At 43.1% G+C, this 26,991-nt stretch overlaps 1 protein-coding gene and 2 long non-coding RNA genes across 3 annotated transcripts in view; 1 reads left to right on the top strand and 2 right to left on the bottom strand.

Moving 5' to 3' along the window:
* The window catches only part of LOC125721932 (NACHT, LRR and PYD domains-containing protein 12-like), a 431,572-nt gene that overhangs the window by 361,916 nt on the left and 42,665 nt on the right, over positions 1 to 26,991 (bottom strand). The window lies entirely within an intron of this gene.
* LOC125721971 (uncharacterized) lies at positions 1,059 to 1,775 on the bottom strand. Its single transcript, XR_007386022.1, has 3 exons — positions 1,648 to 1,775; positions 1,303 to 1,529; positions 1,059 to 1,181 (listed from the first exon to the last, which is right to left on the bottom strand). It is a non-coding gene; the product is annotated as an uncharacterized LOC125721971 (long non-coding RNA).
* On the top strand, positions 18,627 to 21,019 carry LOC125721980 (uncharacterized). The gene is made up of 3 exons (XR_007386033.1): positions 18,627 to 19,037; positions 19,198 to 19,237; positions 20,584 to 21,019. It is a non-coding gene; the product is annotated as an uncharacterized LOC125721980 (long non-coding RNA).

Raw genomic sequence — 26,991 nt, 5'->3', positions numbered from 1 at the left:
AAGCCTCTATAACAGTCTTAGTCCAGTCATTCACACAATACATGCATGTTCATATTTCGCTTAATTACGGCTAAGCCTAACCCCTTTTCTGCTTAATTACGGCTAAGCCTAACCCCTTTTCTGCTTAATTACGGCTAAGCCTAACCCACGTCAATTGACCCAGTTATTTCGCTGAATAACCTTTGTTGTCTCACCTGTCCCGTGTGCCTGTGTTCCGCCACCGAGGTCCGTCAGACATCACCAGACGTCGAGCGCAGTTCTAACCACCGGCCTGATGACGAATTCACGTCACAGGTCTTTCTTGCACCCGTCTCCGAGTGGCTGCCGGCAGGCTTCAGTGTCGCTCCTCTCGGCGTGCTGGCGATGTCGTCAGGTGTCCTCGGATCCGGCTCGAAGGACCAAATAATATGTTGGAGAAAGCGTCAGGCTTTCCACTCCAACTCTGCACACAGGACCAAACTACAATACAGTATATGTTGGAGAAAGCGACAGGCTTTCCACTCCAACTCTGTACACACCATTAATTACGAGACAACACACTTAGAGGTTTACTTGCACAAGGGTAACCACACTCTCTGCATGCTAGGCTACAAAGGAATGTGTTACAAAGGGTGGTTCCCCTTGGCACCTTTATTTATAGTCAATGGGGGGCAGGGGTCTTGGAGTGAGAACAAAGAAAAGACTGTGAGAGTAAGAAGAAGTTCTGGTTTTACTCAGGTAGACAACTATTTAAACACGTGCTCCGGATACGTGTAAACTAATATAATCTAAAGTATGAAGGTAAAGGAAAACAAAATAATGTATATACATATTTACACTCATTGCTGATTATACAGAAATGATAACAAATGATTACTAACAGTTTCTTCAACCTAACACATGTACCTATTGTTCATACATTGTTCATATTACATAGCCATATTTATTCTGCTCTTATAAGGTTACTGCTAATACACTACACATCCAGGTGTGTCTGACCATTGCTAGGGTGGTTGCTAGGGTAAGTAGTGGAGCTGGGCATAAAGCCTATTGGAAACTCTTTCTATAATCTACCTGTCCCTGGAGTTATGTTAAGGCGAGCTGCAGGGTCCAGCACTTTCAGGTCCCTCAGGAGTGGATGGTCGAGGGGAAAGGTGGAGAACATCTTCTTAAGCACTGCCTCATAGAAGCTTCTCACAGTTCTACAACAGCATAAGAGTGAAAAAAATGCATTAGTGGTAATATTTTTAGGCACACTACAGCCCATACTCTCATATTGTCAAAAGATGATATCATAATATAACTACTGGGTAATACACTCACTGAAAGATTTTCTTCTCGGCTGACACAGGGAGCTCAGCGCTTCTCATGAATGCCTTTGTGTCTGCTCCGATAAAGAGATCTTCATCAGCCAACTGATGTCCATCTCCATACTCCACCTCCCTGAGAGGTACACCCACGATTGCCCTGGCTGGTATGAGGTAGCCCAGGATCCTCTTTATCAGCCTGCACATCTCCTCTTCAAGTCCGTGAATTTGTACTCCCTCTGACTGCAAATAATATCAATGGTCACAACAAAATAACAGTGAAATAAGAATGCTACAATAAACACAAACATTTAATTATATATTATTATTCACTAATTCATTCAATATCATTGACACCCACCTGGAAGGCAATGTTAAATTCAGATAAAGGCTGAATTTAGCACTCAGGAACAGGAAATATGTCTTCATGATTGGATCACGCAGATGGCTTGCCAGATCACACACTTTAACACTTCTCTCTACTTCCTCATGACTGTTAAAGTAGGCCTAAAGTACATAGAGATACAGCGTATAGTAAACTGCATAGTAAACTGTGTAGATATCTGCTGAGTGGAGTTACCATCCTACCTGTAGTGCATCCCACTGGTTCAGCACCCTCTGGATGCAGGTTAACAGACTTAGCCATTTTGTGCTGCAGTACCTGAGGAGCTTCAGGTGGTCTGAATCAGTGAAGTCTACAAACTCTTTGTAGACTTAACATCTTTTTGCACTGAGAGATAGAAAATTACTCTGTTAGTGGTTGGAATTGTGAGTGAGTGAGTGAGTGACTGAGTGAGTGTGTGTAAAGAATATGAACTGCAGGTCTACTAGGCTACCTTGTTCATGAGCTAGCCACATGCAATGTTGTTACATTGTAACACACACATTAGGTGAGATAAATATCAGGCCTATATGTATGCATTTACCTTTTATCAAAGTGGGTGTATATCCCCACTAGGATGTCTTCCACCGGTACCTGGGCTGCTCTGATGCCACAGCCAGTGGCCAGCTGTACCAGGTGGCAGATGCAGCCAAGGTCCTGGATGTGGGGCTGGCTGGTCTTCAGTCTGCTGATGACCGAGTTATGTCGGCCTTTCATAACACTCACATTATCAGAGTTAAAGGCAATCAGGTTATCCCATGAGATGCCTCTTTTTCTATTGGAAACAGGAAGCAATGCCACAAAACATCTCAGACAAAATGTAAGGTTGTAATTAAATCCAAACTACTAAACATGTCAACAACACAGTGCAGTTCCCCTTACCTTAATGCCTCACTCAGCTTTCCATACAGATTTTCTGCATTTCCTACATTGCATGTAGGCATCTCCAGGAATCTTGTAGTGACCTGCAGAGTGGCCTCATCGTAGAGTCTAGTCAGGATGACGAATTCTTTGTCTGTTGTTCTGTTGTTGGATTCGTCACACATCAGTGAAAAGGGCTGAGATCGGCATGTTTTGGCCAACTCATCCTGTAGTTCTGCTGCTATGGCACCTGTTGAATGTCCAGTAATTAGCTAATAGCCTACAACATGCATGCCATGGGTTGATGCTCAAATGTTAGAATATTCAAACACATTTCAAACCCATTTTATACCATTTTAGCAAACGTACAGTAGCCCAGCAGTAAGATAGGTAGCTAACGTTACATAGCTAACTTACCTTTGATGAGTTGAGTAGCCTTCGTTTTTCCCGTTGAGTATTTTCGTGCAATAGCAGAGTCCGGGAACATGTCAGCTACACACTTGTTGAAGTCATCATGGAAGGAGAAAGGAATGTTGTTTTTGGCACACAGCATTGCCATTTTTACCTCTGCACTTGTGACCTGATCTGCCTCAGTGGCATTTCTCGTCACGAATGCTGACATCGCCTGGGCATGTTTTTGTGCCTTTAGCCCGCGCTTCTGCTTGGCGGATTTGTCATGCTGGCAACATCATTCCTTCCCCCGTGTGCGATGCTAAAGTCGCAGTTACAAATTTTACAAAATGCGTGACTGTCCCCCACCCTGCTCTTCTTCAGAAAAATAAATTCGTTGTCCCATTGATCGCGGTATTTACACGAGGGTTTTGGTTTTTTGGCAGGAGTGCCTTCCTTCTCTGTCCTGGCGTCCATCATCTGTCTGTTTTTTTCTTCTTTTTTTCCCGTGTTTTTTTTCCCACGTAGTAGGCTACTGCAGGTGGTAGTTATCGCGAGACTAGTGACAGAGCTGAGATTTTTTTTTTTTTTTTTTTTTTTAATAACGCAGGTTAAAATACGGGAGATTTACGGGAAAATACTAATACGGGAGGACGGCGGGAAAGAAGGGTAAATTACGGGACTTTCCTGGCCAAAACGGGATACTTGACAGGTATGGTCCATGTACTGGAGTCTAATGTCCCCCTCTATATCAAACTGACGTTTGATTCCGTTTGAAAGATCCTCAACAGACTTTGGCATGCCTGATTCTATGGTCAGTTTTTCAGCATTGTTGGAACCAAGAATAATCCGCAGTTTTACTTGTGCAGCCATCATCCAAATGTGTCAGTCTAGAAAAGATGAAAATAAAAGTATAAAGTCATTAAATATGTATAAATTAAAAGCATTCAAATTAGAAAGTAACCAATTGACTTTGATCATATGTAAAACAAAAAGGACGGTGAAGCAAACACTGAGCAATCCACAGACAAGAAGCCAGTGACATAACGATAGTAGCATGGAAAATGAATTGTAATAAAAAGTTAATGGTGTTCAAATTAGTTGCTTTAGGTTGGAATAGGCAATATGACATTTTTGACGAAATACCTCAATATTGATTTCGTGATATAGTGGAGATGACTAAGATGCTTCCACAAAATATTTACACAATGAGATTTTTGATAAATAATCATCTGTAATGCATTTATAATAACTGTGGGTAAAGGCAAATAATTACTTGTTCAGGAAATGTCATCACTTTAGTGTAATGTAACCTTTAAAGCTAGGAAGAGACAACACTTATGCTATATTCTGATATTATAATATCCAATATCCCAGACGATATCTAGTCTATCAGATATCAGGTGCTCATGCTAATGAGAATAAAGTGCACATTTAGTAAGCCATCAATTAAAGTTGTTTACTCACATGTTCAACATGTGCTTGTCATATAAGGATATCTTTTAAACATAATCAGTCGAAGGGGCCCAATGAAGTAGTCATGTAATGGGTACTTCTCTGCCAGTTTGTCATGTGTTATCAGGGACATTGTGCCAGTTGGACATGGTTGCAGTTCAAAGGCCCGATAGTGCTCCCTAAACCACGCTGAGAACATCCTGACTATGAAATTCAGAGTATCCTGAAGTACACACATCCTTATTATCTCTCCGAATTCAGGTAGCCCATCATTAAATCCACAGATGACTATCATTCCCTTTCTATAGTTGATCCCCTTGCAATATGCACTGTTAGCCATGTTTACTTCTGCCATGTTTGGGTACATTTGCTGGAGAGGCAATGATACATCATCATTCAGCACCTCAACAGAGACTCTCGATACGCTTGATACTTCAACTCCCGGTTTCTGTGGATGTGATGAGTGTAAGTAATACGCAATCATCATCTGATGTTTCCTTGACAGTGTTAGAGCAACATTCTTGAAACACTTGGTGTGTTGGGCAACTTTCTTAAAAAAACTGTGTTTGCCCTCAAACCGCATGGTCCAGACTCCAACTAGAGGACCGAAACATCGGGTCATGTGTGGGTAGTGCTCTAAAAAGTGATGCTTTGGGAGAAGTTTTTGGTTGAGAAATGCTTCTTGATACTTCTGTCTGTGATCAGATATTTTGAACTGAAGATATCCAATGGATTCTTCTGTATGGATCTGGGAAACGGCAAGTTCCACTATCTCTTTTAAATCCAAAATTATCTCCCACACTGGTTCACTGTCAGGTATAACATCTCCAATCATGAAAGGCAGTAATCTTATGAGGGTCCAATTTTCAGCGGCGTTGCCACCTGTGTTTTTACTTAAAGATTTTTGTTTCACAACATGGGGACGGTTTGTTTTATCTTCTCCTTTGTAGGGGAAATTGAGAATGACCTTATTTAAAGTGTCCAAAGAGAGGTATTTTTTGGATATCAACACGCCCAGACACTGCAAGTTCCACTGGAACAATACCCTCCAACAGATCATGGAGTACATCAGGTGGATATCCAGTTGTCACATCAAAATGAGAAAGATTTTCTGTCAGCACACATGGCCTTTTCACTCCAAAACAAGGCTTTCCACTTTCCGCTGCATGTTTGACATGTTCTTTGTGTTCGTGTTTGGATCGAAGACTAAACTCACCTGAGAGAACCTGCTTGGTCTGAAAATCACTGAGACGCCCTGTGCAAAATCGACAAACATACTCTCCTGAAAAACTTTCCACAAAGCCCGCAATCCCATGGGCACCCAGATTGTCTGCAGCCACACATTGTACTGTGCCTTTCATATTTTTTCCAATCTGTGGGACAAATACCCCATGCTCTTCCAAGACAACCAGATCACGCAAAAGAGGTTCAAGCACTTTTCCATATCCGTATTCCTTGATGTAGTTACTTTTACACAGTACTGCTAAATAGATGGATGACAAAGAGGAGTGCTGGCCTGGGGGTAAGTTGCTCAAAATCCAGTACATAGCGCAAAGTTTATGCTTCTTTCTGGAAGTACCCAGAGGGCTGCACACCTCAAACTCGTCAATATAAAGGGTGACATTTATTCTCAATTCCCCTGAAGATAGAAACTCATTTTGTTTAAAAAACTCTCCATCCTGGAATGGCTTGTATTCTTGTTGTGCAGTTTCATTTTGGTGAGCACTGTAGTTTTCTACTACATCATCAATTATACCATCTTTGCCAAGGAACTGATGCAATGACTGCAATAATGGTACATATTGGTAGGTATGGTTGCGCTCCTTATCCAAAACATATTCAACTGGTTCAACTACTTGTAACTTGTCTTTGAAGTACTGTTTCCGCTTAAAAGCAGTGCCAAGTGGTCCCTGATCTCCAATTGCTTTAGTTAATGGATTAAAAAAGACAGAAGGCAGAGGCCAATTCCTCAGTTTCTTTTACATCCAGAGTTAGATTATGCTTAATATAAAAATCTGAAACAATGGTATTTCATGTAGTCTGGGATGCAGAACTCATTAGGAAGTGCAAGTCCTGTAAAAGCTCATCGACTGCATTACTGGGAACATGGAGTATGTTTTCCAGCTTAAGTAACACTGCTGTAAGTTTCTCTTCTATCATCTTCTCAAAAATTTCTGAGACGTCTCTCTGAAAACTAGACTGCACTTCAAGCTGGGCTTCTGATTCTTCATTGTCTCCACGTTCACATGAAACACTTGAGCTTTTAAAACTGTCTCTTTCTGCAACGATTCCAGGTTTAAAGTCACTGTAAGAATAACCAAGGTGCTTTCTATTTTTATGTGATTTAAATGTCCCATAAATATTTGTCCTAAATGTACAACCCTTGAACATGCAAGGAACCATTTCATTGGCTTTGAGATGCAAATTTATATGAGTGAAATACTCCTTTTCAGAGGCAGCTTCAGAGAACCCACAAACATGACAGCTGAATGTAACTGATGTTTCTCTAGTATGGACTCTACACAAATGTGACCTGAGCGCATTCCATGACTTGCATGTACATGGACAACTAATACCCGGATTGTAAGGTGCATTAATTAAGCGAGACAAAGCGGCCAGATAAGTCAAATATTACTCAATTTATTTATTATAAAGTCAATAATTTCAATAACTCTCAACATTTTTCAGTTTTAATTCATGAAATACGAAATTAACTGAATAATTTCAAAAACTCAAAAATTTTCAGCTGTAACTTGTGAAATACAAAACAATACACATACTTGTCAGTTCATTTTCTTCCGCAAATCCTTCAAAATCTTCACCATCAGTGTCTGAGTTAAACAGTTGCGCGATTGCGGCGTCAAGCACATTATATTGATTTGCATATCACTCGCTACTTCTGTTGCCTTGAGTCGAATAGTGACTGTAGAGACGCTTCTACCAGCTGCTCTCTGTTGAATGACCCACTGTTCAATGTTGTCCTCCAACTTTGGCCATCTTGCTTTGTTCCCGCGGAAACCTTTTTTAGTCTTCTTTACTTGGCGCAGGTCGTCTGCTTGCTTCCTCCACTTACGTACCATTGATTCGTTAATATTAAATTCTCTCGCAGCTGCTCTATTTCCATGTTGATCTGCGTGACTGATGGCCTTAAGCTAGAATTCCGCTTCGTAAGCATGTCTCTTCACAGGAGCCATTTTGGGGTCATTAAATACACACGACAATGTTACGGTAATTATTATGTCAAAAACATAATGTGTATTACTCTGCGAGGCGGCAAAATCCCATGGGCAAAATACTCAGGGGCGCAGCTAGGTCCGTAAACACGTAAATCACTGGAAGTGATACACAAGGCACACCGTAATATAAGGCGCACTGTTGATTTTTGAGAAAAATATAGGCTTTTAAATGCGCCTTATGGTCCGAAAAATACGGTATATGGGCAAGGATATGGGTGCCTGCGCCCATAATGTGGATGTTTTAACCTGTAATGTTTAAGTAACTGGCCTCTAGTTGAGGTCTTTGAACTGCAGCCTTTACACAGCCACATTCAAATCTGAGAGGGGAAGGGGGGTAAACAAACAAACAAACACAAAGGAGATATTGATAAAGGAAACTGAACTTGTAAAAAAGCATTAAATTAAGAAACAAAAGTCTGACTGTTAACATACCACGGGCCAGCTCAGCAGTGCTGCCAACACCACATCAATGAGTGAAGAAACAGCTATCACGCCCAGAATCTGAAATTCAACATGGAGCCATAAATTAATGTAGTTCATTACTAAAAAATAAAAAACCTATTCGGAACGACGGCAAGAAAATGAAGCTGTCACCTGATAAATGTTTCTTAAAAATACTGGCAACTGAATTCACAGCAATTAAGTAGCTAGTTGTGAACTGATTTCTGCAGCTGTAACTCAAAATGAAATTCACACCAATAGTAACTCTGGCAATACCTTCTTCTAATATTCAATGACAGCACAACATTGTAGGAGCACAATACATAGCTCCTCCTTGGGACTGTCTGTGTCACACTTTAAGAATAAGCATAAAGCCACATTTAGCAAAACATTAAAAAGAAAAAAAAAAGAAAAAAAGGAAAAGTAACAGAGACAAGAAGGGTCAGACGACTGCTGCATTTGAGTAAGCACACTTTGCATTTTCTCTGTGGAAATGCAGTCTAGTTAAAACATAACACTGCAGGATCCCGTACCCGTTGTTGGTGACGCCTGCTCCAGCGCTTGCCAAAAGCTACCAGTGCTTTATTTCAGTAGCTAACTTACCGTACGTGCTAACTCAAGATTGGTCCTCTAGTAACCGAGTAACCCAACGTAATTTGCTGTTTAAAACACGTAGCATTTCCTGTACCTGTTTCACAGTAAAAAACCCCCACTAGTTTGCTGATGGAAAACTTAATATGAAGCAATGACGTTAGAAAGAATACTGGATGTCATCAGTAAAATAGATATCTTAAAATTCCGACAGGAACATGACAGTAAAATTATCTATCAAACCACATCTCGGCGGGATACAAGCAGACTGACCTAACGTTAACGTACCATTATCGTGCGACTATAAGCTAGCAAACGTGCCAGACTCACCGCTATCTAAAAAACAAGCACTTCAGAAATATAGAACGAGAGTTGTATCACACACACACAATTAAATCATGCTCAATACATTTTTTTACAATCGCTATGACAGTTTTTGCAATACATTTAACAAATTTCCTAAACTCTTAACGCACCAACACACCTAAAACACACAATTGACAAAACGGTTAACTTCATGCTCAAAATCACACATTGTAAACTAAACCTCAAAACTAATTTTCAAAATACAATAATAAACTACCACAGTACACTATGTCTAGCAAAACACTGCAAACATGTTTCATAATCAAATAATTATTGAAAACACTAACACATGTTCTCTTCCAACAGGAACATTTAGTCAATCATTACACACTGACAAACAAACACTATCATCAGCTGAAATTACAGAAACTGCATTATTTTATGTGTCAGGTCTGCCCTTATATTTGAAGCCTTTCTCCATTTTCGTTTTGTTGGGTTTAGTAAATGCATGCATTTTGTTTCCTTTGCTGCAGAAATTCAATACAAAAAAATTAATGACCATCTCAGAGTAGCTTTATAAAATGTAGTTTATGTAAAAAAAAATACAGACACAGAACTGCTGCAGTACAGACTTTTATTTGCATTCTAACTCCTCTCCCTCTACCTTGCCCCACTCCTCTCAATTGTCCTGCTACTCGTCTTCCTCTCCCTCGTGCAGGCTTTCTTTCTTTCTTTCTTTCTTTCTTTCTTTTTCTTTCTTTATTTCTTTTTCTTTCTTTCTTTCTTTCTTTCTTTCTTTCTTTCTGTTGCTCTGTATTGTTCCTTTTCCACACAAGATCAGCCCAAAGAGTCCTCTTATAGAACATATGATCGTGTGATTGGAAAAACTTCAACACCTGAGTGTGGTTCCTAGATGGAAATCAGCTGCGATTTATATATTTGCATAACTGCAATAAGCTGTTTCTAATTGGCAATGGAATAAAATACAGGGAATATATTTGTGTTTCAATTCACAATATGAACAGCTGTTCACTTTGACTTTAGCCTATATAAGTTATGTTTAGAACATGATGTTATCTGTTCTGACATACAGTGTGAAAGCATTTGTAGATTTGACTGTAAAATTACATTGTTTTGGTCTTGGTTGAGCTTGTGTGTAAAAGAAGTTCAAGCATTTTAAATTGGTGTTAACTGTATGCATTTTGTATCATAGCAACAAGAAATGTGTTACAGTTTTTTTCATTCGCTAACAAGCGCTTACCCATACTTCAGATACTTTTTCTAAACTCTTAACACAGATTCACAACTACATGTTTGAGAGTGTCTACCTTGTGATGTATGATTGAGGTACAGGTGGTCGCAAGGGGACAGAGGAGGAATACCTACCCTGCATCCCAGCAACGCACCTACACCTCAAAGCCCTACATGTGTGGTGGTGTGATGAGGAGGGAGGAGGGAAGCATTTAGGGATGGGGAGGAAAGGAATGGGGGGGGGCAAAATACCTCCCCCCCCGGAGCCAGCTCCCCCGCTGACCCCCATAGGCACTCCCCGTTCCCCGAAATCCACCCAGGGCGGGGGGCCCAGGCCCATCCAGACCGGGGCCCAAGGCAGCGGCACCACCGGGCCCCACAGAGCCCAAGGCACCCCACCAGACCCCACCCCAGAGGAAAAACTACCCCCACCCCAGCATTCAGTCAACTCCCATACTGCATAAGACAAAAGACATCCAGTTTGAGTCCCTCCTCCTCCTCTATTGGATTCCCCCCCCCCACCCCCGCAGAGTGGATACCCCAAAAGCAGGGACCCCCTGCGGACAGATAGTAAGAACCTCCCCACCAGCCGAAGAGGCCCCCAGCTCCACCGACGCGCCGAAGGCCCCCGCACCGGGGCCGAGCCCCCATGCATGCACCAACCCACATCCTGGCGGCATACCCACCAGGACCCAAGCCCCCCCAGCCCAGCCGGAACCCCGGCCCGGAGGCAGAGCTCCCCCAGAACCCCAAGCCCGCCCGGATCTACCCAGGAGCAGCACGGCCACCAGGCCGGTAACCTACGTCCGCCGGCACAGGCTCCCCCAGCAGCGCCGCCTGCAGCCGCCAGAAGGACCCCACCCAAGAGCCACCAAAGCCCCATCCAGGCCAGGACCGCAGTCCCAGTGCCGAACCCCCCCAGCAACCCACCCCCAGGGAACCCCCAGACGCCCCGAGCCAATATGCCCCCCCCATGCCAACGACAATGACCAAAGCAGGACAAAACCGTGACCCCCCCACCCCCACTAGGTGATGGAGCTGATCAAAGGAGCCCAGAGAGACTGATCTACTGTGGCGGCAGAAGCTGTATCAAGACTAATATGGTTCAACAAACTGTCTCTATATTGGTTGATATTAAGGTTATTTTTATTCTTCCAGTTCATAAGGACAGTCTTCTTAGCAATGCATAAGGCGGTGAAAGCCATGTGGGTTGTGTTAAAATCTGTAGTGACACCATCTAGATCGCCCAACAAGCAGACTGAAGGGGATGCTGGAATGGTACATCTCAGACACTTTGATAAGTCTTCACAGATCCTGAGCCAGAACATCTGAGTAGGTGGACAGAACCAAAAAGCATGGATGTAACTGTCAGGTGTGTCGCCTTGACAGTGTGAGCAGATGTTAGAAGATGTAAAACTCATCCTGAACATCCGATGCCCTGTATAGTCACTCTATGCAGGATTTTGTATTGTATTAACTGTAAACTGGGATTTCTAATCAGTTCAAAGGTTTTTAAACATATCTTGGACCAGAAATTGTGGTCCCAGCTGACTGATAGATCTGCCTCCCATTTTACAATAGGAAGGAATATTGATTCATCCATTTCAGAAAGTGTCCTCTATATTTTAGACAGTAATTTGGGGGTTTTCAGATTAAGGAATTCTGCCACACTTGGTGGTATTTGTAATTTGATTTGATTAAACCCTAATTTCTTTTTTACTATAGGTTTAACTTGTTGATATTTTAAAAATCTATTCTTGTTAATCCCATATTGTTTCACTAATATGTCAAAGGGAATAAAGTCTATTCCTTCAAATATATGTTCCAATTATTTAATACCTTTACAACTCCAATCTGGAAAGTTTATCATATTATTATTTAGTAGTACGTCAGGGTTGTTCCAGATGGGAGTACGCTTGCATGGGATTAATGAAGACTCAGTCGCTTTTAGAAACTCCCACTACGCTGTCAGAGAAGAGCTGATACTGATGCTTTTGAAGCATTCGTGTCGTTTAATGTTTGAGCTAATGAATGGTAGATCCGAAATCTTTATATTATTGCATGGTGCTTGTTCTACGTCTAGCCAAGGCTCATCTAAGAGGGTATGTTTTAACCATCCTGAGATGTTTTGGAGCCTGTTGGCTAAGAAATAGTGGTGAAAGTTAGGCCGATCTAGTCCTCCTTTGTCCTTAGTCCTTTGCAGTGTTTTTAAGCTAATACATGGGGGTTTATCTTTCCAGAGGAATTTAGAGATGGCGGAGTCCAGAGATCTAAACCAGTCAGGTGGTGGTTTGCTCGGGATCATTGAAAATAAATAATTAATTCTTGGCAAAACCATCATTTTTATTGAGGCGACCCTTCCCATAAGTGCAGTATGTTGGTAGATCAGGGGTGACGTTTGGGCCCTTCCATGTATTGACACTATTGTGCTGGAAGGGTTCGTGTCCCTCTGTGAGGTTAGCAGCTATGTTGTCGGGGGAGCTGCCCCTCTTTGGGTCTGCCAAGGCAAATTGTTCCTGGGTGAGCGGCCAGACAAAGTGTGAGTCACTAACACTAAGGATCATGTGACCCTGCCCAGATTGGGAAGACCGGGACCCTTCCCTGGAGCAGGTGAGCGCCTAATTTACATGGGCCCCCCCTCCTGTGTATCCACCATCTGCAGGGCGAGCCGTTGGGGTTGGGTGCAATGTGGATCAGGTGGCAGTGTATGCAGGGGCCTATGCGGACCCATCATCGGCTACCAGTTCTGGTTCTAGGAACATGGAATGTAACCTCTCTGGTGGGAACGGAATCTGAGCTGGTTGGGGAGGTAGAGAGATACCGACTAAATATATGCACAGGTTGGGCTTGAGAGGGGCTGGACTCCCCTCTATTCCACTCTTGACTTGCCCCCGGTGAGAGGGGCTGGGCAGGTGTGGGTCTGCTTATGTGCTGATTTCACACGGCCGCCATTTTGAATGGAAAGCGAGGCAGAGGAGGGAGTCACCCCAAGTGGAGCCTGTAAGTACAGTCACATAACAACGGCTTGGACCGTAAACTTTGAGCTGGTGCCACATTTTACCATAAACGATGCTGAAAAATGGGCTGAGGAGGGATGTTGAATATCAAGAGCAGTTCTGTTAAAAGGATACAGCGACTGAATAGAGGGGAACATTACTGATATTAAAGGATTTTGACAGGCGTAGGCTAATTGTCAATGTACTAGCTAATCAGCAAACATCAAAATATTGTTTGTAGCGTGAATGACTAACGTTACTCATAAACAAGCTTGATTTATTTTCTGAGTTTACAATTTTCTGAGACAACAAGCACAAGCACTATTATCCTGAGAGAGGCTGAAAACGCTGGATACATATTACTAAACATATATGGTACATTACAGAGTTAATCAATGGGGTATGAATATATTTTAGGTCCAAGCAGAGTCAGGTACTTCACCTCCAATGGATCTTGGGTTTTCACATAGAAAATAAAAATCTTCAGCCCCACTGTGAGGAATTATAGCAGGAGGCAGCTTGGTTATATGAAACATCCTCACTACTGTAAATCCATGATTCTGCAAAAGTGTGTTTTCTAACTTTGAACTGAGCTTCTAAGTGTCCCGGTTACAAGGAAATCAAGGGAAAGACAAACATTGGTCACATTCTCGTCTTTGATAAGATGTACATCCTGGTTCACAACAATATGCCACACTAGCATCAACGAATTTTGTGGAATTCATCCAACCTCAGCCTCATTTTCATTTGCAAAATGGTGACCTCTGCGAAATAAGCTAATAGCCCCCCAGTTCAGTGCCAGAACGTTGGAGTTCACCCCAGTGAGCAAGAGGGTTACCTCCCTTCCCCTTCGAGTTGGGGGACGGGGTCTGACTGTTTATGCGTATGCACCGAACACCAGCTCAGAGTACCTGGCCTTCTTGGAGACCTGGGAGGGGGGCTGGGAGGTGCCCCCCATGGGGACTGCATTGTCCTGCTGGGAGACATTAACGCTGATGTGCGTAGCGACAGTGAAACCTGGAAGGGTGTGATTGGGAGGAACGGCCTGGACGATCTGAATCCCTGTGCTGCCCACAGTGTGTCCATAACGAACAGCATGGTGGAACATAAGTGCCCCTGTGACCGGAGCACCCTGGGCCGCAGGTGGATGGCCGATGGCCGTCTGATGGGACTGGTAATTTGCTACTTTTAATATCTGTCCTTAAATGTTTCATGTTCTTCTAATTTAATTTTTTATTGTCATATTTAGTCGTACGACTTTACTTTGTGCATTAAGAATTTTATTTCTTATCTTTTCTGGAAAGCACTTTGAATGACCTTCTTGTATGAAGATGTGCTATATAAATAAACTTGACTTAAACGACATAAAATATTCATTCTCTACTCACTTCAGCTTCTCCAGTTTACAGCTGGGATCCTCCAGTACAGCAGAGAGCAGCTTCACTCCTGAGTCTCCTGGGTGATTGTAGCTCAGATTCAGCTTTCTGAGGTTTGACTTCAGAGCTGAAGTCAGGGAAGAACAGCCTCTCTGTGACTCTACAGCCTGACAGCCTATAGAAAGGAAACCACAAAATTTCAGACAAAATACAGGCAGCAGTGACCTGTCAAAACACCAGTGCTGACGTTGCCAGTGACTGGCCTGGACCCACCAGAGCAAACAGCCCTTCAGCACTTGGGTTTGCCTGAGTGCCTCTGTTCCTGCAGCTGCCACACACTGTTCACTGAAGCTCACCTTTTAGCATCACTGACTGTAATAACAGACATAAATGATCAGCTTCTAAATTAGACCATCCAGTGAGAGCGACCCACTGCATCAGACAACTGGACTCTCTCATCCCAAGTCCTGCCAGAAGAAGAGCACTGAGGACAGAGAGGATGAGACCCTGGACTGACGTCAAGATCAAATGGTGTGACGTCATAGAAACCGCAAGATGCCCATGGTCGAGCACAGAACCACCTGTGAGGAAGTGAGGAATGCCAACAGGAGGCGGCCGACAGCTGATAATAGCCCCAGAGAGGGGGCGGGATCCCCCCCCCCCCCCCCAGTATAGCTCAAAGCCTGCACTGTGGGCAGGAGGGGGAGAGGGTGACTGGTGAGCAATCTGCTTGTCCTCTCTCTCTCTCTGTCTCTGAACACAGACGCCTGGAGGATGACCACCCAGAAGGGACTGCGGCCTCCCACCTGCTCAGCCAGAAACCATGGAGCCGGGCCCAGGTGCGTGAGGGAGGAGCCAGCCTCCTCACTCTGACTGCCCTTCCTAAATGTCCCCCCCTTACCCCTAAAATAAACCTTTGGGGGTGTCCACTGCAACCCTGTGTCTCCTGCCTCCTTGTTTTGGCTGTAAAAAACACTGGCAGTAGGTGAATATGTTTACAGTGGATGTCAAAAGCTTACAAACTCCTACTGTATCTGTGACCTGACATAAAGCTATTTAATTAATTTTCTTGAAATAGTTCCTCTTCTTTTCCACACAAATATAGCTCACATTGCTTGTTTTCATTTCAGCATTTACAAAAACAGAAGGTGATATTTCAGTAAAATCAGATTTATGAATTTAAACAGGAAAGTGAAAATTATATGTGAATCCTCCTATAACATATTCAGACCAATGAAACAGCTTCCACTGCGGTCGTCAGCCATCATTCTGCCTGGTGTCACCAAACTGGGCTGGTTTTCCTGAAAGCTTTCAAACGCTAAGCAGTTTGTTAACTAGCATTTAAGTTTGGCCGTTAATTAGCAAGCATTTCCCGAAACCCTTTATAACAAAAGTAGATGGTTATCTTGCTGGTAGAGTAACCAGTGCTCCCCCCCACTCCTTATTTATTACATCCTTCTTTGAATTTTTGCCTGCTGTCGTGTCACAGAGACACAGAGTTTGGCCAAAACACACTGATGCTCTTTTTCGGGGAATGTAACAATGCTGCTGATATAAGACCCATACAGAGTATCAGACATATGAGTGTCCCAGTTTACCTTTGTCCCACTTAACATTCACCCAGCTCAAAAGGTCTCACAGTACATTCCATACCTGTTGGCAGTATGAATACAATGAATGATTTCAATGATCAAATTCGCCTTGTACTGCAAAGGCAGTCTGCAATCAAAGAACTGCAATCAACTGCATTCCCTGGCACAACAACTGCCCTGTGTACTAATCGACGTGTCTGAAGGGCTAAGAGCTGCCAGCCATCTCTGTGACCGGGACCCTCATCCTCCGACTGTATATGAAGCTGCTCAGTCCCTACAAGCCGTTGTGAGGAATTGTCTCTATGAAAAATGATCCTTTTCTTTCCTGAGTGCTTGCAGCTCCCTCTGTGTTGTCCTGTGTGTGTGACGCAGCTCCTGACCCCCTGCCCAGTCAGCATGATCCCCAATCCCTATTTATCCCCAGTTATCACTTTGTGAGGCTGGAGAAGTCTTGCCATTTCCTGCAGACTTCAATCCCAGATCACTGCTGGCCACAGTAGCCTTTCATCCCGGCAGTGATTCCCCCCATTGTTCCCCCACCTCCTCCATTAGTTGTATCGCCGCCTTGCAGAGCTGATGTTTCCTCTTTCTCTGGCTGCTGTCCATGGTTTCTTTGTACAAAGAGCCCCATCATGTTTTCAGCCTATTGGTATATTTGCAACTGATAATTTAATTTGTTATTCCGTCTGTGCGTTTTCAGACGTTTAGATTTGGATTATATGTTATATTGTTCATGTTTACATGCGTCATGTAGCAATGATTTGACTCATTTTGCCATTGACAATCAATTTTCCTCTTATTGACAGTTTGTGCTTTTCTCACGTGGAGGCTGGGAAGAGCCAACAAAGTCCTACTTAAAGTTTGTCTGTTAATTCTGGAATAACGAAGGCTTTTGGGAAACGCACATAGACCACACTCATTCTTTACTTACATTTCCCAGCTCAGAAATGAAATTCTCATAACTACTTGTACAACCTCCACATCATCGAGTCCCTTTTGCACATCATACATGCAAAGTCTCATTCTTTTGGTCAAATTGCAAATGCTTTGGCTCAGTAGTGCGAATAATTATGTACAATCATCTGCTGATTCCTACATTTTCAATTGTTTATGACATGTTAGTCAAAATATATGTGACTCATCACCATGAAATGAGTCTTATGGGTGACTCTTATGGGTGGGGAATAAGACTCATTTCGTGGTGACGGGTCACATATTATACTGGTTCTCTGTTGAAAAGTCTGACCCCCCAAAACATCTGGTGTTAGTTCATTGTATAAGTCATTACATGCAAAATGGTCGTTATAATCGCTCAAGCATGTTTTCTATACATCTGTATAACTGCGTGTGTGTATATATATAGTACTGTGCAAAAGTCTTAGGCAGTCCAAAGAAATGTTTATCTGGGTAGCAAGTGTACTTTGGCTTAGAACAAAAAACACAATTTAACATTAGAACATGTGCAAATTAAGAGTAACGCAATAAAAACTAGTAATAAATTCTTCTGTTTTCTAAAAAGTTACTGATATCTAGTTGGATGGCTAGATGAACACCGCTTCAGTTCCCAAACTTGTCTTCAGGGGCACATCAGCCGTTCCACGATTTTGTTAAATTTCACCAACAGCTCAATTAAATAATTAAATATATTGGTTTAAAAGTCAGTGAGAGATTGACTAGCTGTATGAGGTGTGTTAGTGGTCAAGTCAAAAAATACATGGCTGCACTGGACGGTCGCTGCAAATACTAGGATGATTTTAGCAGAGGATCTGAAATGGCGAAGCTGACACACTTTGACAGGCAACATGTCATAGTTTTACACCAACACGAGGATAATCTAAACATCATGCCATGCAAGGCGCCAAGCTGCACGCCGGGGGCAATTTTGGGTTCAGTATCTTGCTCAAAGACACTTTCATGGGGTCAGGAGAAATCAGGGCTCGAACCTGCAACTCTCTGGTTGCACATAGAAGCTGCACGTTGTGTTGAAGAAAAGTATAGATTTTCATTTGACAAAATATGCTAATGAATTGTAAAAAAATATTAGTGACATTTATCTTTAGATGACATTAATTACATAACTAATAATACTTTGGGAAGAAATGTTTTGTCATTATTATCTTCTATTATCATTGCTTCTTACAGTAAATTATTCTTGATGCCCCCAGTCAGTAGCCCATGTATGTAAAATATGTGGGTAGAATGACGGTTAAACTTCTTCATTTCCTCCAGTGCCTGAACAGCCTGTGATTCCCCAGCTTCTCTCCTCTCTATCATCACTTGCTGTAGTTGTTCCATGATCTGCAGACTGAGCATTTTTATCTTTTCTGTTCCAGTGCTTAGAGTGAATGACATGGACTCGGCCTCCACACTTATCAATAAGTTCCTTCAGATCCTTGTTCTCCTTCACATATTCCTCAGTGGTTTGGTTTTCTTTAAGCCCATCAGCCTGTGTGAAGAGGACACCTGTGTGTTTCAGGGCTTCCTCCCCAAACCACTTCAGTACCATCTTCACTGACTCGTTCTCTTCCCCCAGGATAACATTTCCTGTGCTGCTCTTCCCAGATCCTCTTTTTCCGAAAAGCACAATTCTCACTTCAGAAGGTGCTTTGGGAGAGAAACACGATATCAGTTACCATGAATGTTATACATTTGTGTCAGTTTGATTGAAGACTCATAGCAATGTGCTACAATCAAGCCTGTCAGCAGGAGGCACCGTGAATGTGGTTATAATGAACATGAACATGCCATATTACTGTGGAAATTCTCCAGCAGGTCTTTAGCATGTCTTGGGTGCAACTACTTTATTCTGTCAGCAGATGGCAGTGCAGAGCCACACAAAGCATGAGCGCATGGGAAAGAGACTGACAGTTAGAGGTACTTATTCAACTCGTTTTATTACTGAACACAGATATTTCATCTGTCTGCTTATCCAAAGGAAAACCTCATTTCTATACATAGTTTGTTTACATGAACACTGACAGAAAAGCTTAGATATGCAGCCACACTTATCGTTTTCTTTTCTTTAAATTAACAGGTTTAAGGTGTTCTGTTACTTTGATAAAACACTCAACAAGGTGAGGGGCTTTCCATTTTTGTAATGAACCGTATGCCAAAACAAAATGTTCACGTAAGCATGTCAATTTTCAGCTTATTACCAAAAACAAACAATACGTTTTGACCCTTTCGGCACTCCGTACGGAATGACGTTTTGGGGTAGAGCGGTCTGGATGCTGACAGAGGACACGCGCTTTCAGACCCCTCCTGCAGTCAGGTTGTCCTGCCATATCTGTAATCGAGAGACCGTACTCGGTCTGGGCGTCCAAGTTGCAAGGTTATGTGCTAGAGTAATCCTGTGCGCAATGAGGCATGTAGTTTAAACATTTTCCACTAAAATGCATCCCTAACAATCCATAAACCATTGAGATTATTCACATTAGATGGAAAACAAAGCATATACATTCGCTTCCACAATGATCCACTCACTAGCATTATATGGGAAAGTATATGTATTTATTATAAGCTTATAAATTAAGGAATGGAATTTCACTCAAAAAATGCAATATGCTGTTTATTAAGAAGATAATTGCTTGATATTTTTGCATTATGTATTCAAAAAAGTTGTATAAGTATGTTGAGCTCCATCAAAACAGTTGGATTAGAACGAGTCCATTATGTAACTGGAACCCCTCCCACATGTAAACACAGTGACGCGCTACAGCGCTGGTTTGTCGTCTGAGGCTATGATACTGACCACAAACACATTCTCAAATTTCACTGCACCAATCACAGCATATGCAGGCAGAAAAATGACAGCAAACAACATTCAGCATTAAACTCTAAAACCATCTGTAATGTCTGTGTTTATCCAGTGGACCATAAACTAAAATAAGCTTTTTATTGCCCAATTTTTATATTAGATGAGACAAAAAATTGAGAAATATCTATATGCACAAGTAGTTTTTCCTGATAAGAAGGATGACATCAAGACTGTCGGCATTTACACATCAGATTATGACATATCTGAGTAGCGCAGACTGTCTGGAAAACAAAGCCGTACAGCATATGTGGCTGACTAATGTACATACAGTATCCATCCATCCACATGCGGGTCATTGTTGCAGGGGAGCCTGGGCCCATCCCAGCCAGCCCAAGGCAGGGGTTCACCCTGGGTGTGACGTGCATCAGAAATACAAATTTAAAGTGATCGATATATTAAACAGTCTGGGACATTTAGAATATTACTGTATATTTCCAAAGTTTAATGATAAATTAAGATTTCATTTGATTTGAGAAATTTAAACATAAAGTTATAACTCTGCTCTGTTATGTTTCAGTCTGAGCCTCTTTTGTCTGTGAATATACTTTGACCCATCGACTGTATAAAACATGGACACTTGTCTGCACTGCCTTCTGTTCTTAGGAAGTGAAGCAAACTTGGTGCATACAAGGTGCCAGAGAAGACATTTTCAAGAACCAGAACCTTTTTTCAAGAACCTGGAACTTCTATCATATTTTCACCCCAGGAACTTGGCCCGATTGTAGGTCCTAGGAGGTTTTTCCTTAATTTTTTTTAGTTCCTACTCCAGAAGATTTCCTTTTCACTCAACCAAGAGCTACTGGGTGGGGCTTATAGTGATAAACTTTGCTAATTGGTTCACCACAAGCCCCAGTGCCAACTTGCGGGAAAAGAGATGAGCAGATGTATTTTTTTTGTACCTAAGTTACACTAAAGGCATCAATGAGTAACTTTTTGCTTGTGTCCCCAAAGTTCTGCACCTGAAAATTCGATTGATAGCCAGTATCCTGTACGTCTGTCTAATATCAGTGGTTCCAGTCCTGAAACTTGCCAGCACTTATTAGTAGAATAATGTGACATCATTTTTAGTCTGTGGAGGTCGAGAGACTGTGGGAGGTTGAGAGTTTTGGGATCAGCAATATGTTATATGGGTATTTGTGGATTTTTCATGTTGCATTTCTGTAAAGGTACCTGCCATAGAGGTTGGTGTTGACAGTTTTCAGCTGGTTTCCAATAAATTTTGTCCTCATATTATGTGGGTGATTCTTTCAGCTCAATGAGACAGTAGGAAATACACACAGGTGTATCCTGCCATTCTGACACTATTCTTTGGTAAGTTTTATATTTACAAAAGACATAAAAATGACAGGGCTGAATTATTTTGTTGCCGGCCAGGGCGGGGATTATAACCACCACCAAGTGTTATAACAGAACCATGTCAGGACACTAGGGGGCACTAAAGCATTGGGTAAGGGGAGATACAGGAAAAGGAGAGGATACAGAAGTAAAAGGCTGAGTCTGAATGCATCTGTGGTCGTGGTCTGTTGGAAATTCTAAGATTCGCAGCAGAATATTATACATGGTGTCAGAAGATTGGCAGCAGGAGCCCGTGAGTAGAAAACCAACATTAGTTTGAAGGTCAGAGGAAATACAGAGGATCTGGCAATACTAGGGCCTGCTACAGTAAGTGAGGGAGCTGGCCAGCTTACAGATGCGTTTCCAAGAGGGGGAGCAAAGAAAATAACATGAGAGGTGGAGCAGATATTTTCAGTAGAACCTCCAGGAAGCTTCAATTTTGACAGGCCAAGCAGCTGGACTTAGTGCCTACGATGCTTGATGAGTGATTTTGAGGAGCTTCAGGAATATCTGAAATAACTGAGGAAGACCATTCAACTCGCTGATGTACATGACTGGGGAGAAAAGCAATGACACGCTGGTTTTGTCTGACGAACAGAAATAGTTTGCAGAGACGTTTACATTTACATTTACAGTATTTGGCAGACGCCCTTAGCTAGAGCGACTTACATAAGTGCTTTAAGACGCTGCGATGAATTTTTCCGATACTAGCTCAATAAGGACCCAGGCTATGAATACCATCTATCTGAACACTGTTGAGAAAGTGCAACAATTATAATTTTTTTTTGTACACATACACACACACACACACGGAAAAGAGCTGAGTAAGAATACAGAGTACTACTTCAGGTATTTCTGAAAAAGGAAAGTTTTGAGTTGTCGCTTGAAGGTTTCCGCTGTTCAGACGTCAAGGGGGAGTTTATTCCACCAACTAGGCGCCAGGACAGAGAAGAGCCGAGATGTGTGTCGTCCTTGTGCCTTGAGGGGTGGTGGGACCAGTCTAGCAGTGCTGGAGGATCGGAGAGATGGGGGTGCAGTATGTGGTGTGATGAGGTCTTTTAGGTAGGATGGTGCCAGACAATTTTTGGCTTTGTATGCGAGCATCAGTGTTTTGAATTTGATGCGGGCAGCTACAGGAAGCCAGTGGAGGGAGCGCAGTAAAGGAATGGTGTGGGAACTTTGGAAGGTTGAAAACAAGTCGAGCAGCTGCATTCTGAAGCAGTTGGAGGGGACAGATGGCACGCAGTGGTAAACCCGCTAGAAGCGAGTTGCAGTAGTCCAGGCGTGAGATGACGAGGGACTGCACGAGTATCTGGGTAGCCTGAGTGGAAAGAAATGGACGTATCCAAAACCAAAAGCCCTGGCTGAGTATTTTATTATTAAACACATTATAATATATGAGAGAGCAAATTTTAACAGCCAAAATCAACAGGCAGGTGAATCAGCAGGAAGTTGTATTATAAGACAGAGTTAGCTGAGGTGGCGACACCATATACACTGTCAGCCCCTGGACATGGAGCTCTGTACACATGGAGGTGAGAGTCAGCTTGGCAGCAAAGGGCAGCCACCTGCAGTGGCACCTATGGAGCTGGGAGTTAAGGGCTCTGCTCAAGGGCCCAGAGACATGTGGCTGTTCTGCCAAAGCCAGGCTTGATGGAGCAACCTTCCGATCTTCCGAGGCTTAGCCCACTCTGCCGCATATTAGGATCTGTGTGGACCTAACAAGACTCAATGGAAGCGTCTGCTGAAAGAGGCACATACTCCAAGCTGTGGATGACACACTTGCCAAATTGGACGGAGCAGTAGTGATCTCCAAACCGGATGCCTGATCGGGATTCTGGCAGATACCCTCATATAAAGACTCCGAGCCCTTGATGACCTTCATTACTCTCCTTCAGCAGGTACTGTTTAAACAGACTGCCTTTTGGGATCTCCTCAGCACTCGAGCACTTCCAGCTGAGAATCTCTCAGATTGTTTCAGGCGCACCTAGAACAATGTGCTATACCGATGACATTTTGGTAATTGGCAAAGACCAGAGGGAGCATGACGATAGGCTCTGCAAAGTTCCCCAGAAGTTTAAGAATGCAGAACTCACTCTAAATGAACACTGTGAGTTCAGAGTGAATGAAGTGAAGTTCCTGGGACATAAAATAAGCGCTAAAGGGACTGAGGTGACCCCCGACAGCATTAAAGCCATTATCAACATACCCAAACCTCAGAGTACTGAAGGAGTGAGACGCATCGTGGGGATGGTGAACTACATTGGCAGGTTTTCTCCTTGCCTGCCCCCAACCAGACGGAGAATACAGCCCAGTGATGTACATGTCTGTGTAGGAGTCTGACTCCCTGTGAAACCCGATACACACTGATCAAAAGAGAGAAACTCCTGTGTCAGCAGATGCATCGTCATACAGCCTTGGAGGAGGGCTAATGCAGAGGCAGCCAGATGGAGAATACAGACCAGTGATGTACATGTCTGTGTAGGAGTCTGACTCCCAGTGTAACCCAATACGCACTGATCACTGATCACACTTGGTGTGACACGGGCCTGTAAGTGAATGATCATATGTCTCTTGGGATTGGACGTCACGGTGCATACAGACCACAAGCTCCTGATCTCCTTCATAGGTTCTCGACCACTTGATGACTTTCCTCGAGGAACTCAGACTCAGATTGAGGACGAAGAGATTCAAATACAGAATCATTCATGTTGCAGGATAACAACTGGTGGCAGCTGGTATGTGACCACAAGCTCCACTCGGATCCGAAAACACAAGGGAGAGTGACACACTGGAAAGGGAGAGTGACACACTGGGAAGGGAGAGTGACACACTGGGAAGGGAGAGTGACACACTGGAAAGGGAGTGTGACACACTGGGAAGGGAGAGTGACACACTGGGAAGGGAGAGTGACACACTGGGAAGGGAGAGTGACACACTGGAAAGGGAGTGTGACACACTGGGAAGGGAGAGTGACACACTGGGAAGGGAGAGTGACACACTGGAAAGGGAGAGTGACACACTGGAAAGGGAGAGTGACACACTGGAAAGGGAGTGTGGAGTCTATATCGATTATGTCATGGAGCACATTCCTGTGACAAAGACTAAACTAGGTCAGATTAGAGACGTGCTGAATGAAGACAGAACCACCAGGCCACTAAGACAGTTCGCAGACAGAGTTTAGCCTGTTCACAGGAAAGCCGTCCCAGGGAATCTCTTACCTTACTGGTCGTTCAGATTGGACACACATGTAGCAGAGGATGTCCTGCTAAAGGGAGAACAAATCCTTATTCTGACCAGAGACATCAGAGAAATGGTGGAACAGTGCGACATAATCTGCCAGCATTCTGGCCAAGTAACAGAACCTCTCCTCACAGCACCTTTGCCTGCAGGAGCATGGTAGAGAGCGGCTGCAGATATTTCCCAGTGGGAAAAAGATCACTACTTAGCTGCAGTGATCACTTCTCCAGATACATAGAAGGAGCCAATCTGCCAACTCTCACAACCTGAACATGTCACTAGTAGCCCCTGAGTTTTCCCAGTGCATCAGAGAGGCAGAGAGCTGTTAGAGCAGCCAAACAGATACTGAATAAAGATTAGGACCAGAAAGCCCTCTTGGCTTACAGAACAGCTCCATTAGGACATGGAGTCTCACCAGCAGAACTGTGATGGGGAGAAAGTTAAGGTCTACAGTTCCAGTCCCTCCTCAAACATTCAGAGCGGAGTGACCAGACCTCTAGGTCATTAGAATGAAGGACATGAAGATAAAATGAATCAAAGAAAGCTTATGGAGAAAGAGGCAGAGCAGGAGAGCAAAAAAATTCAGGCAATTTACCCTTTCCCTCAGCTTATAAACCCTGATCATGGACTCCATGGTGGGAATAAATGCTTTTCTGAAGGCGTCTTTGCTGTTAACATGTCTTTGCTGTCCAGGTGTAGATGTGACTGGTTCCTTTTGGTTTGACAGTGGCAGGAATGTGGCGATCACTGCATGTTTCAGTCACTGTACCCCACAGCTCAGTAAAGCTGTCCTCTTTGCGATGTTCTCCAAAGGTCTTTCTGAGGGTGTCAGTTAGGTCGGTTACTTTGCTAAGATCAGCCTTAGGTGACTGAAGCACGTCTGGCAGAAACTTTGCTTGACCGAGCACCTTTCTGAACACTACAAGGAGCCCTACAAAACTCAAGTCAATCTGAGACTGCAGTCCTCTGGCTTCTGCAGCTCTCTGGGAATCGGCATCATCTAAAATCTCTCCCGGCAGCCTTAGTACAGCACTCAGCCTCTCCGTAAGGTTACTACACGCAGCACGGCAGCAGGCCCATCTAGTCTCACTAAGCCTTTGCAGTTCCCCTGGGCCCCACTGAACAGCTGATTTATCAATCTGTTTTATAATAATACACTCATCCTTCCTGAATAACCCCTCACCCTGTTGAATACAGTGATCTGATGCCCATTGCTAATGTATGGCCTGCAGCACTTGATACTCACAGGATGCTAATTCATTGCATGGAGATTTCGGTTCACTTACATTCTCTTCATATTGTGTGCAGTAAGTGCAATAACCAGAGGAAACCTGGTAATCTACTCAAACACGTCTAGGTCTGATTTAAAGAGAAAATGTTATTTACTGATTTTCAAAGTGCTCTCTCATCGGTAACACTTTACCCGAGGAAGCACAAATAATGTAGTATTATGCTGTTACTTAACCACAAACTAAGTCTTAGTCAGCAGCTTGATTTTGTCCGTAAATATGGTCGCTGCACACGCTGCATCTAACCGCTGCTGTCGTGGATTTTTAAAGGTCGCCGGCAGGAAACGGCATCATCACGTTCATCTCAAACGGGAAAGTGCTGAACTTCAGCGGCGCAATGTCTGTTCCTGCAAAATATATGGATGATTTATGGCTCATAATATAATTTTTTTATTATGGAAGAAAGCAAATGACTGCTAATGACAAACTTGAATAAAAAGAAATGTCCCGTTAAAATGAAGTAATCATGGTATTTCATATCTTATAATTTAATTCTGATCCTATTTTATTTAGTAATCTGGGTTTTGTCTCCACAGGTGGCGTCCCTGAAAAGTACACATTGTTTCTGGAATGATCGCTTCTTCTGTGAATTGACGAGTCCAGTGGATGTAAGAAATACGGCAGCAGCTTGATAGAGACATTATAACTGACTACAGTAACTGTATAGAATGTTAACTATTAGATCATCTTATATATAGCCACTTCTGTCGGCGTAACCAGACCTTTTACAGTGGGATGGGGGGGGGGGGGGGGTAAGGGTGCCTGGGCACCTGCACGTTCTGTCTGACGGGGGCATAAAAAGGCCATTTATAGTGTGGCAGGGAGGGGGTAAGGGTGCATGGGCACCTTCCCTTTCTGTCTGGCGGGGGTGTAATCAGATCTTTTATAGTGGGGTGGGGGGGGGGGGGGCGTGGAGTTTAATGTATGTAAAACAAATTTCATTATTTAATAAAATATAGTAATAATTATTTTATTTACTTCAATCCACTGAAGCAGGACAGTAACAGGACATAATTATATTTTCCAGTGTTTTTTGCGTCTGTTATGTGTCCAGTTAAATGATTATTATACACATTGATTCAGTGTCATTGTGTTAATTATGTTCAGCTGCAGTAATACAGTGAATTTAACTTAATCCAACAGACTG

Source organism: Brienomyrus brachyistius, unplaced genomic scaffold (genome assembly GCF_023856365.1).
Source record: "Brienomyrus brachyistius isolate T26 unplaced genomic scaffold, BBRACH_0.4 scaffold36, whole genome shotgun sequence".
NCBI lineage: Eukaryota > Metazoa > Chordata > Actinopteri > Osteoglossiformes > Mormyridae > Brienomyrus > Brienomyrus brachyistius.
This window is presented reverse-complemented; position numbering and strand designations above follow the sequence as displayed.